Genomic DNA, 12,929 nt, shown 5'->3' with positions numbered 1-12,929 from the left:
TCCACAAAAATGCAATTATTTCAGCTTTTTTTTAAATGTATTTTTAAGAAAAATATCCATATTTAAGAGTTTTTAAGCAGAGAAAATAATATAGATAGGATTAAAGTTTTTTTCCCCATTTTGTTTGTTTGTTTATTGTTTGTTTGAAAGCAGAGGGTCTGTTCTTTCATTTGATATATATGTATGTTTATATATTTTTAGAAGAACATTTTTCTGGAATGCATTTTGTGAAACTTTTTTGAAAATACGAAAAATGCTGGTGGGTAACTTTTAAAAAAAAGGCTGGCGGCGAATGAGTTAGGGGGATGGTTCGCCGAAAAATGAAAATTCTGTCATCATTTACTCACTCTCATGTTGTTGTAGACCTGTGTGGATTTCTTTGTTCTGGTGGACACAAAGGAAGATAATTTGAGAAATGTAAATCCGTTCGTGGGCCCCATCTACTTCCATAGTATTGTTTGTTCCTACTGTGGAGGTGGGTGGGGTACACGAATGGTTTGTTTACAAACATTTCTCGGGGTGTCTTCCTTTGTGTTCACCAGAACAAAGAAATGTATACAGGTTTATAACAACAAGAATTTTCATTTTTCGGTCAACTATCCCTTTAAAAGGCAGCATAATTAGTAGGAATTAAAATACACAAGAAGCAGGAATACACAACAAATTAAGAAAGTATGACTCTTCAAAGAAAATTTAATTTTTATTCCCTTTTTTTGTATGCGTATTTATGAGGAAAAATAATAGACGTGACAATTCTAAAGTTGTGCCCCTTAATTATGGAAAATAATAAAAAAATAACATAGATTTTGCACGGATATTTAAAACACAAAATATTGACATCTGAATTTTCACTATGATTAAAAGATTTTAGGTAAAAACTATACTTTTCAAAATAAGATTGACATTTGCATGGAAAATCGACTCCTCCATCATCAAATGTGTGCCGGCTGTTCAACCTGTAGGACCCCAAAAAAATCACTGTACGTGAAAAATTGGTTACTTGCTGCTTTAAACATATCAAGCATTTTACACTTCTGACGTCTTTGGTTTTTGAACACTTGCCTGAAAAGATAGTGATCTCAGCGGCTAATATTTGTCTTTGAAAAATGAGGAGAGAAGAGAGAGAGAATGGAGAAAAGGGGGTGTTGGAAGGAGCAGCGAGAGAGGAGGACTGCGAGCTGATTGGATTGGAGGGAGAGCAGAGGAGGTATGGGCATACAATGTGCTGAGAGAGAGAGAGCGCATACGAGGAGGGGAGGGGGTCTGGAGTCAGTGAATGCAGTTTGTATTGCCGTGCTTTGGAATTACAGCTATGGACATTGTGAGGGACTTACAAAGCAGAAGCAAAGATCAGAGGCTGGAAAAGACAGATTGCATAGCCTGCTGATACTCGACGGTCAAGAGCGCTTGTGTGCAAGAAGAAAAAGCAGGAGGTAAAAGAAGAGGGACTTTACCCGATCTTCAGTTCCTGAGATCATCCTCAGGTCCCCCCACACTGGGGTCATCATTGAATCAGCATCTCATGGTATGTATATATGGTCCATTCATACATATTAAGACAGCTGTGATGTCTTGCTCTTGAAACACACTGTTAAAGATTATGCCTGCGTGTGTGTGTGCGCGTGTTGCCGGTGTGTGATTGGTATTCTGTAGACAGTGCACGGTGCTCCAAACAGGCTCTGTTCAGAATGGCTCCACAGAGCAGGGATTGTGTTAACCTGAGGAGGACCGTTCTCACACAGGGGTGAGTTTTCAAGAGCCTCTCTCTCTTTCTCAAGCTCCCCGCTTTCTTTTAATCCTTTGTGTAGTTTTTCTCCTGTTAGCTTTATCTCTCTATCATAGATGTCCTCTGGCATCACTCTTGATGAATTTCTCATTTGCTGTTTCATTAGACCTCAGTGCACCAGTGAGATCTCTCTCATCCCTATTTTTTATTCTCTCTCCATCCTCTAGCCTGAGTCAGAGAGGGTTGGCTGCCTTCTGCTGATGGATTTGGTAGAAATTTGGTAGTATTCGTTTTACAAATCTCTCTTCTCCGTATTCCTGTTGCACAGATTTTGGCACTGGTGCAGTGTTTGTGTATGTGTGTCACATACAGCTTTCTATATTTTCTGCACTACTTCAGTGTGTGTGTACGTGTGGATCAGGTTTTGCTTAGATTATGGGAAGCAATGGTGCCCATAAATGATAGCTGTTTGTATAACTGCAATAGCTTACAATGGAGATTCAACATGTGTCTGTTTGCGTGGTGGACCCTGTTGCTCACCGTTACCAGTCAACTCCAGCCTCAGTCCCATTTTTTTCACTTTTTCCGGCCTCAGATGTGGATTTCTCACCCCAGATTTCTACCCTGTTGTCTCCGTGTCTTCCCACCTGACTCGCACCCACACTCGCACCAGATCACCTGCTCACTCTCACACAAGTGACAGTGTGCTAACATGCTAAACGCTCCCGTGGGATTTCGTGTGTGTGTGTGTGGTTGACTGTGCTTGTGTATTGATCAGCCTGGAAAGGTCACAGTTCAGGCCTGATCGTATTTTATTGTCCATGCGGTCTCGTATAAAACCCTCCTCGAGCCTTATTACTGGGTTTCATGGTTTGTGAGTCAGGGAGTCTTCAGGCCTGCGTGCGTGTACGAAGAATGACTTGTCTTTGTTTAAAGAACGAATAAAAGAGCCGGAGGGATGAGAAGACAGCCGGTCAGAGGAATGAGAGAATGGAAATGGAGAAAAAAGATGTAGAGTTGAGTAAGTCGCGCTCGAGAGCGACGTCTGTGATAAGCGAGAGTGACACCAATGTCACAGTGTTTCTCTTTCTTTCTGTCTAGCTCTGATTGTTGCTCCATCTACCTATAAAGTTTCATTTTAAAGTATTTTGTTGAACTTGTTGCTTGTTAATAGAAAAAATAACTTTCTTACTTAGTGTTTTTGTATTTTTTCTGTACAAATAACTAAAAGTCTTAAATCAATGTGAATCATGTCTAGATTTTAGACAGAAAATATAAAATGCAAAAAATCTGCTAATGGGTTAAGAATGTATTTCTTGTTTTTTTCTTGAATTGTGGGTCATTCTACAGAAACGTTCACTTTTGGTATGGCAAGATGTCTTAAAATTGATTCCTTTTTCTAACATTTAAACTTAGACCACATTATTATATTACTCTTTGACTTTATGAGTACACATAAATGCTGCTAAATTATTTTTTGTAGACTGCATACACCATGTTTTTTGTCACTGGTGTTACTTCTTTAGCAATATTAAAGGTGTTTATGAAATATTATTTATAATTTTTTAAGCTTTAAAGCTTAATTTTTAAGTGTAGCAGAATTCAATGCATTTAAAATTATCATCATGTCACATGTGAAAGATTTTATTTAATGTGAAAGAAAAACACAGTAACACCAGTGACACAACAAATCACCATTTCCACTGGTGTTACTGATCTTTACTGGTGTTACCTATAAGGCAGGTAACACCAGTGACAATTTTCATGAAAACTGCATTTTACAAAATTGCTGCTGCAAATTATCAAACCACATGTTGTCAGTCATTGTATACTCACTAAATTAAGTAGTTTATTCTATTTGTATTCTTTTTTTTTGCAATTCCCAAACAATAAAGGAGGTCATACCAGTGCCTTAAGCTTCATATGAAATCATGAGATAAATGAAAAGATTTCTGATAACTGAAAAGAGACAGTGGACTTACCATGGGCTTCTCTTCATAGATCTCCAGGAAATTGAATGAAGGAAGTCAAGTGATGTCATCAGTGTGATTTTATTTAAAAAATAAGAGCTTTATTGTTACACGATAACACCAGTGACACAACTCCAGGGGACCACTACTTTCATTATATATTTTATAATATTTATTTAGCATTTTGTTTTAATGTAATTTACATCATATATTTGATAGTTATGGACACATTATTGTATTTTAAATGGAAGAAAACACTGTCTTTGATCTTAAAATAAAGCATTTTCCCTCTGTACATGACTGTGGGGATGAGCACTTCTGTGGTGCTTGGAATTCTAATTAATGAATAAAAATCAAATATTGCTACATTGATGGCTCAAGAAGGTGTTATTGTTCAAATAACAAGTTGTTTCATTTTAAAATATAAAAAATTGTAACCCTAAAGTGTTTTTCAAGTGTAATATTTCTGTAAAGGCTATAGGGACAAAAAAATTGACATTTACGTAGACTCAAGTTTTTAAGAATTGGCAGATTTGTTTTGCTTGTTTTGAGCATAAATTCACTTAAAATTCTAGACTTATTTTCTTAGGTCATTTTGCTCATCAAGAAAATGCATCTTGATTTAAGAATGTTAAGATATACTGAAAACAAGACAAAATACTAAGTAAGAAAGTCATTTTATTACAGTGTTGTAGCTCAGTTGGTAGCGCATTATGCGAGGGTCATGGGTTTGATTCTCATGCATTGCAAAAAATGACTTAGTATTTTGTCTTGTTTTCTGTAAAAATATAAAAAAATCTTAAATTAAGATGTATTTTCTTGATGAGCAAAATGACCCATGAAAATAAGTCTAGTTTTAGACAAAATAAATATCAAATTTAAGCCAATTTGTGCTGAAAACAAGCAAAAAAATCTGCCAATGGAATAAGAAAAATGTTCCTGAAATAAGTTTTTTTTGCTTGTTTTAAGCACAAATTGGCTTAAATTTGATATTTATTTTGTCTAAAAACTAGACTTATTTACCTAAGTCATTTTGCTTAATTTAATTCTTAATTTAAAGAATTAAATTAAAGTTTACTGAAACAAGACAAAAATACTAAGTACAGTAAGAAAATCATTTTTTTGCAGTGTGCAGCACATCCTAATAAAATGTTTGCCTTAAATGCCTTGTAAGTTGCTTTGGATAAAACCTTGAATGTAAATGGTAGAATACAACAAAAACATTGCTATTAAAAACAAAATCTAAAGTCACCTGGATGTTTAATGTGGTTGCTAGAATATTCTGTGTGGTTGCTAAGGCTTTACTGTGAGATTGCTAGGATATTCTGGGTGTCTGCTATGTGATTGATACTTCCCAAGTCAAAAAGGCTCATATATTCCGGTCACTATATATGGCTCAGGTCAATCCTCCGGTGTAAATATGTGGGTTTGTTTATTGCCAGCTGAAAATTATTAAATCTCTCAGAAAATTAATAGCACTTTCCCTAAAGGCACACAGATTGAACTATTCGTGTTTATAGCACAAATTATGTGAAATGAGATACGCATCAAAGTTTATTATTTGCTCATGTTAAGGATAAGTTATAGTAATAGTGATGCATGCCTAAGCACAATAATAACAATATACAAAGCACAATAAAACAAAACATTATTATATAAACATTTACCAAGACAAAGCTGTGATTGGATTTGATGTACAGCTCAAATATGCATTTTGGTCCCATTAGTACATTCTCTACACCTCTATATCTGTCTCACTCTCTCTACACCCCTCTATATCTGTCTCACTCTCTCTACACAGCTATATCTGTCTCACTCTCTCTACACCCCTCTATATCTGTCTCACTCTCTCTACACCCCTCTATATCTGTCTCACTCTCTCTACACATCTTTATCTGTCTCACTCTCTCTACACCCTTCTATATCTGTCTCACTCTCTCTATACCCCTCTATATCTGTCTCACTCTCTCTACACCCCTCTATATCTGTCTCACTCTCTCTACACAGCTATATCTGTCTCACTCTCTCTACACCCCTCTATATCTGTCTCACTCTCTCTACACCCCTCTATATCTGTCTCACTCTTTCTACACCTATATATCTGTTCACATTGTGTCTCTACACCTCTATATCTGTCTCACGCTCTCTTCACTTATATCTCACTCTCTGTACAATTTTCTCTGTCTGTACACCTCACTACATCACTGTATCTATCTCACTTTCTGTATATCTCTCTCTGTCTCTACACCTCTGTATATCTCAGTCTCTCTACACTTATCTCTGTTTCATTCTATCTCTATACCAGTCTGTTTCTGCCTCTACACCTCACTATATCTCTCTATCTGTCTCACTCTCTCTACTCTTCTCTCTGTCTCACTCTTTCTCTATACCTCTTTATATCTGTCTATCTCAGTCTCTCAACACCTCACTATATCTCTAAGGTTTACAAAACAAAGGAATAGAATATAGATGATATCTAAGAGTCTGTAGTATAGAAATACTAAAACGATAATGCAGAACAGAATTCTTGTGCCATATTATACAATATTGTGCCATGTTATACAATTTTATACATTGTCACTTTGTCTGTCTCCACCTCTTTTCATCTCTCTATATTGTCTCACTCTCTCTACGCTTTTCTCTGGCCCTGTTAACACCTAGGTTTAGGATTCATTTAGTTGATCAATCACAATGGGACAATGTTAAATACTGGTTTAAAAGGGGTGTAAAAAGTTTTGAGCTCGTCCACTTTTTAGACCACATTCAGAGGTAGTCAAAAAACATGCAACCGGATTGTGGTGTAAATGCACATGTGGTCGAATGTGTTTGGACAGCCGCAAAAGACAACCCACTCTCCACCTACTGATCTAATGTGTGATGTACAGAGAACAATGTTTTTTCATCAGTCCTGACTTCTAGCGCGAACATGCAGTGTTTTGCGCAGTCTTTTTGTTGTTTGCACCATAATACTTAATTCTGTTTAACAGGAACCTGTCGAGCACAATTACACTACTTCATGTTAAATAAAAAATATTTGGTTATTATATTTATTGGTTCTTCCTAACCGAGTGGCTGGAAGAAATCTGAAAAAGACAAACCAAAGCTCGGGTCTTAGGAAAATATCTTTACTTGTGTTTTTTTTTTCTAAAAGTACAGATTATTACTGTAATACATCAACGTGCATAGCACAGTGACAGCTGAGCTGATGTACATATTTTGACATTTTTAAAACTTGGGAAACAAATTAAAACTTAATAATTAATCCTAAATAATTATTTTGCTTATTGTTTCTGAGGTCTTAATTAACTAAAGGACACAAGACTTAAAAAATTTAAAGGAAATTAAAAAGCGTCTTTTATTCATTTTTTCCTTTTCTGTGAAATCTGTGCAAGCTTTTTTCAGCAGTAAACCATCTTGGGCAGTTTAAATATCTTTACTTATAGTTAGTAAAATGTCTAAAGTGGACTATCCTCTATAGTCTCCCTCTTATATATATATATTTCACTCTGTACCTCTCTGTGTCTATATGTCTCTATACTACTTTATACCTCTCACTGTCTATCTCTCTAATATATCTCACTTGGTCTCTATACTCCTCTGAATCTGTTTATGTCATTTCCATTCCAGTTCTTTTCACACCACACATTGTTTTGAAGCATCTTTGCAGAAAATCATACTCTAGTTTCTTAATTGTCTCAGAGTCCCCGTTGAGCAGTTCAGTGAAACTTCTTCAATGCCTTAAAGTTTTATCCTCAGGCCCCCAGTGAGCAAGCCAATGGCATTTCTCTCTTTATCTCAATCTGTCTCTACTCCTTTTAGTTTTCATTTACAATGTAAGTGCTCTTATTATCATGCCAAATGTTTTATATTTGTATTGCCAAAGCATTTACAGTAATCAAAATGTGGTGTGATGCGTTTCATTTTATTATTGTACTTCTCCCAAATTTACAACTCTGTGTCAGTTTTGTTTTATTTTTTTGTGTGTGAACACAACCAGTCTTACTGTGTCCGGCATGTTTTCTGTGTCTGCCTATGGTGTGGTTGATCACTAAGTATTTTGTCCAAAACATCAGCATATGGAGATTCTTGGATTCTAGAGTGAGGCTAATTCTGGATAGAGAGGAACTTTTGGTATTGGGAGGCTTTATGATTTATATTTGCCCATTTCTGCCCAGCATGCATTATGTGCCCACACCTCACTGCCATAAAAAGATTTAAATAATCTAAGAGCATTGTTGTTTATAGCATAAAAAGCCAGGGGTGTTTATATCTCGATCATCTTTAACCACAGGGTGAAAGCTTCATGTGGATGTGATTTTATCGACAATTATAATGAGATGTGTTTTAATGTTAGTTCCTAATATGCATTGTGTTATCTGCAATCTTAATCTTTCTTTTGAAGGATACCTCTAAATTTTACTTTGTCTTTAGACCTGTCAACAACCATCCCATTATGTATCTCTCTCTATCTCTTCTTTTTCCCCTCTCTTTCTATTTTACACCTCTCTATGTGCGTGTCTTTGTAAGGCAGTCCTTTTTAATATCTCATTCTCGCTCGGCCATTGTCCTCATCTCTGCCGCTCCATCTCTCATCAGTCTCACCCCCCCCCCCCCTTCCCCTTCATATCAGTCCAGCTGATGAGAGAGGCACTTTCATAATCAAAGCATGACATGGAAAATTGTATGGAAATAGGAATCCTGTTAGAAGAGTTCCACCTCTGAGTTTCACCTTTAATTATCTGCTCCTTTTAAATTTATAGACCAGTCCATCTCAGCACAGAGGGTGACAACAGATGAAGGTTTTGTGTGACATTACCAGCCACAATTAGTCCATCAGGGCACGGGGAACCCGTGAGGACATGTCGGTCCAATGTAAATTCATCTTCCATTCTATTTGAGTTTTGTCGTTTCTAGGAACAATATACCATACATTAGCAAGCAAACAATAGCCTACTACAATATTTTTTGTATGATATAGCGTGTTATTATTATATGAATGAACATCATGTTAACATGCTATTTATCAGAAACTCGTCACATTAAAATCTCATTAACTTCATGCATTTTTAATAGTTTATATGGCTTCACAAATAATAACTATACAGTGTCAAGCATATTCCATGTCCTTTCTATTAATTGCTACTTAATGTCGTTCAGCTTTTTTATTGTCATTAGAATCTTTGCTTAACGCTGCAATGCAATGAAGGCAGACACAGAGATCACCTTTAATTTAACACAGCTAAGCATCACTGCGAACCAACTTACACGCAGATCATTACTGCAAGTTACAGAATTCATTTAGATTCAGACGGGAACAAAACTGGTAATGCCTGTGTACTTACTTTGTAATCAGTCTTTCTGTTTCTACTAGTTTGGGAGATTTTAGGTTTTGGTTTTCAACATGAATATTATCCAATGAGCTGGTCATATTGCTTATAATTTCTTTTGATGTTTTTGTTGTGAAACTATTTTGTAATGAGGCACTGCTCCAGTTAAACAGTAGTAATATTCTAGTATTTGGATGCTGTCGGCTATTAAAGCTATTGATAGTACAAACCTAAATGCCAATTTAGTAATACATCATCCACTGGTTTTATTGAATTATAATAAAACTGTGTTTTCATTGATTGTAATATTGTCTTGTCATGTTGCACATAGAAGCATATAGATTTTTTTAACATTACATTCATTGTATTGATTAAATGCAGGACAGTACAGTGCTGTTCAATATAAAAATGGTTGTTAAAATGTTTTTTTTTTGTTATTGTTACATTTATTTTATATATATATATATATATATATATATATATATATATATATATATATATATATATATATATATACACTCACCTAAAGGATTATTAGGAACACCATACTAATACTGTGTTTGACACCCTTTTGCCTTCAGAACTGCCTTAATTCTACATGGCATTGATTCAACAAGGTGCTGAAAGCATTCTTTATAAATTTTGGTCCATATTGATAGGATGGCATCTTGCAGTTGATGGAGATTTGTGGGATGCACATCCAGGGCACGATGCTCCCGTTTCATCACATCCCAAAGATGCTCTATTGGGTTGAGATCTAGTGACTGTGGGGGCCATTTTAGTACAGTGAACTCATTCTCATGTTCAAGAAACCAATTTTCCAGTCTACAACTGTCCAATTTTGGTGAGCTCGTTCAAATTGAAGCCTCTTTTTCCTATTTGTAGAGGAGATTAGTGGTACCCGGTGGGGTCTTCTGCTGTTGTAGCCCATCCGCCTCAAGGTTGTGCATGTTGTGGCTTCACAAATGCTTTGCTGCATACCTCGGTTGTAACGAGTGGTTATTTCAGTCAAAGTTGCTATCAGACTGAATCAATCGGCCCATTCTCCTCTGACCTCTAGCATCAACAAGGCATTTTCGCCCACAGGACTGCCGCATACTGGATGTTTTTCCCTTTTCACACCATTCTTTCTAAACCCTATAAATGGTTGTGCGTGAAAATCCCAGTAACTGAGCAGTTTGTGAAACACTCAGACCGCCCATGCACAAAATTGCTTAAATCACCTTTCTTTCCCATTCAGTTTGGAATTCAGGAGATTGTCTTGACCAGGACCACACCCCTAAATGCATTGAAGCAACTGTCATGTGATTGGTTGATTAGATAATTGCATAAATGAGAAATTGAACAGGTGTTCCTAGTAATCCTTTAGGTCAGTGTAGACCCTCTCTGTAAAATTCAGGCTAAATTCTCAATGTCATTTTGAGATTTGGAGCATCAATGTTTGATTTCACCCATTGATTTCCTGTTAATTTTAATTTATGACATGACCTTAGTCAATATTAAATATATCAAGGTTATATTTTCATAGAATATTCTTTTCATTATGTATGATGATCACAAGAAATAACTTTTGCTGAATTTTCACATATATGGTCACAAATGATTGTGCAATCAATGTTGATGGTTGACAGTAATCCATAAAATAGTGAAAATATGCACTACAAGTATCACTGGCGCTGTACCCTTTCGAAAAGTACAGCTTTGCACCCAAAGAGTTCATATTAGTACATGTTGGTACCAAAGAGAGCATACTAGTATCTTAAAGGTACACATTGGTACCAAATGTACACACAAATGGTACATAACATTGTGTCCTACCCCAGTAACAGCTGAGGTACATATGTTGACCATTTTTACCAACAGTGTGAAACAAATTATTTAATCCTAAATAATTATTCTGCTCATTTTTCCTCAGGTCTTAATCAACTAAAGGACACAGGACTCATCTGATGAGGAAATTCTGTCTGCAGTGACAGATGTGACGGCCCTCCTCTCCCCAACATCAGCTGCGGCTCTGTTTGCTTTCACAGACCTCAGAGCAGCCATAACTCGACACGCCTCCATCCTTGAGGAGTCATTCTGAAGAGAGTGTGCCAAAGCTCCTTCATGAACTCCTGAACAGAGGAGCCGTGGGATTTGAACTTAAAGGATTGATGAGAGATCCTCCACATCATCTCCACCTGGGCTCCTGAATCAGTCCATTCTCTTAGACTCACAAACTCAGCCTTTTCTGGAGGATTTTTTGATATCACTCAGAGAAATGTAATATCATTCTCAATATATTTTGATCTATTTAATTTAAACGTGGCAGGTGTCCCAGGAAAGGATTTACAGAGAAACCGAGTGCAATACCTTGTACGTTGGAGTGTTTATGTGTGTGTATGTGAGTCTCTGTGGAGCAATGGGTGAGGGTTGACTGAAAGAGGCAGGTAGATTTTGGCAGACTGATGCTGAGATGTGCACCTGTATGCACATCAGTGTATTCGTGTGTGAAACCATGTGAGAGTCTGTTTGTGTGATTGTCTCTTGGATCTGGCAATTATAGCTGTTCTCTCCTATTTTTGTGTTGGAGCCGGCAGGGTCAACATTAGAAGAGAGAGAGAGAGGGGGTGAGTGGGACGGATACAGAAAATAATACATTTGAGTGACACTTCTGCTTTTTTGTCACCGCTTTTTTGCCCCCTCAGAGTGATTAAGCTTTGTAAAAATACCACTACTTTTGTCCCATCAAAATGGATTATTATAAGAATCACGGCTTGTGAAGAGCTCTCAGATGGATCATTGCTATCCGGAGTTCATTCAGCGCTAAGACTCTTCACACCACTCCATTTCTGAGACTTTCAACCTGTCATTCTGGAAGACACCTGCGAATCCCCGGGGGACTCTATTCACCGGTTATCACGGCAATCCATGGCACCCTGTTCCTGACAAGGTCCGCTTCATTCGGTGAGCGTTGTTATTTTTCTCTGTGCGAGTGTGTAATGTTGTTTTCTGTGTTTGTATGTGTGTGCATGAGTGAGCATTTGGAATGAATCTGTAACAGTTGTTTGGGCTCAGAAGGCTTTAAGCTGCTTGTTTGTTCTGCTGGTCGTGTAACCTTATGCTAGAAGGAGCTTTGCTTGTTTTGTACATATGAATTTGCTTTGCAGACCACGCAGGGGCATTGGTGCCCACCTTACTTTGTTACTGCACATTAGAAAAAGTTCTGTATGTTTGTTTACCTTTGTAACCTTCATCGTATGACTCCCTATGTCACCTAATAATGAATAGGAATGTGCCCTTAAACAGTGATCTATGAATAACATCACTAGCCTAAATGTACTTGCAGTTATAGCCTAGTGGTTAGAGAGTCAGGCTTGTAACCCGAGAGTTGCTGGTTTGAGTCTGGTGGCAGTCACAATTGCTCCCATAGCTGCCCATTTCTCCGTGTGTGCGTGAGTTCCCTACTCACTGGGATGGCTTTAAAGCCGAGGTCATATATCTGACTATTTTTCTGACAGTGCTAAATTTGAATTAATGGAACAGTACTGACAAACGTTCTTGTAGCTCACTTGCTACAGCATTAGCAACACAGATGTAAAGGGTTCGATCCAAGGATTATATAATACTGTTAAAGGGCCTCTCCTCTTTTTTTGAAAATATGCTCAATTTCCAGCTCCTCTAGAGTTAAACATTTGATTTGTACCGTTTTGGAATCCATTCAGCTGATCTCCGGGTCTGGCACTAGTACTCTTAACATAGCTTAGCATAATCTATTGAATCTGATTAGACCATTTGCATCGCACTCAAAAATAACCAAAGAATTTTGATATTTTTCCTATTTAAAACTTGACACTTCTGTAGTTATGATTGTGGTTTTCTAGGCAGATATTGCTAGGAGCTATAATCTCATTCTGGCGTAATAAT

At 36.9% G+C, this 12,929-nt stretch overlaps 1 protein-coding gene across 4 annotated transcripts in view; it reads left to right on the top strand.

The window, feature by feature from the left end:
* The first annotated feature begins 897 nt into the window (after positions 1-897).
* Positions 898-12,929, top strand: part of LOC129447883 (glutamate receptor ionotropic, kainate 5) — a 73,856-nt gene continuing 61,824 nt past the window's right edge. Inside the window, exons 1-4 of one of the 4 annotated variants that reach the window (XM_055209836.2) lie at positions 898-1,207; positions 1,311-1,525; positions 1,654-1,744; positions 10,939-11,969. The gene's annotated coding sequence lies outside the window, so the exon portion shown is untranslated. The other 3 variants (XM_055209838.2, XM_055209835.2, XM_055209837.2) reach the window with 3 other exon arrangements.

This window comes from Misgurnus anguillicaudatus, chromosome 10 (genome assembly GCF_027580225.2).
Source record: "Misgurnus anguillicaudatus chromosome 10, ASM2758022v2, whole genome shotgun sequence".
Taxonomy (NCBI): Eukaryota; Metazoa; Chordata; class Actinopteri; order Cypriniformes; family Cobitidae; genus Misgurnus; species Misgurnus anguillicaudatus.
Note: the sequence above shows the minus strand (reverse complement) of the source record. Positions and strands in the feature narration are given on the sequence as shown.